This window comes from Elaeis guineensis, chromosome 11, assembly GCF_000442705.2.
Source record: "Elaeis guineensis isolate ETL-2024a chromosome 11, EG11, whole genome shotgun sequence".
In the NCBI taxonomy this organism is placed as follows: domain Eukaryota; kingdom Viridiplantae; phylum Streptophyta; class Magnoliopsida; order Arecales; family Arecaceae; genus Elaeis; species Elaeis guineensis.
The window spans coordinates 73,136,886-73,137,329 of NC_026003.2; positions in this window are offsets into that span (position 1 = coordinate 73,136,886).

Below are 444 nucleotides of genomic sequence, written 5' to 3' on the forward strand. Positions count from 1 at the left end.
GAGTAGCTCCCGCTTAAGAACCACTGGTCAAAACTACCGAACTTACCATAGACACCAACTGGTTAATTAGTTTTAATTTTGATCAACTTAGTAAATAGGGCTCCACCGTGTAGCCATGAATTAAGTCCATCTTGGTCTAGTTAAAGACATGGACCCATTCAACTACAACTATTGAAGTTGAGTCTAGAGTATCCTTGACCTAATCTAATTCAACTTTTGATTAGATTTGACCAATTACTCCATTTAGTCTATTTTTTAAGCTAACCTTAGGTCTAACCCAATTATGGACCTAATTCATCTAACCCATTGACCCACAAGTTTATGCAATAGTCTTAGATCTTAATTCATAATTCTAGACCTACTAGACAACACTTAATTCTTTTAATTAAGTACTTGGGCTAATGGGTCAAGATTTGGCATTTTAAAAATAATTTTTAAATTTTA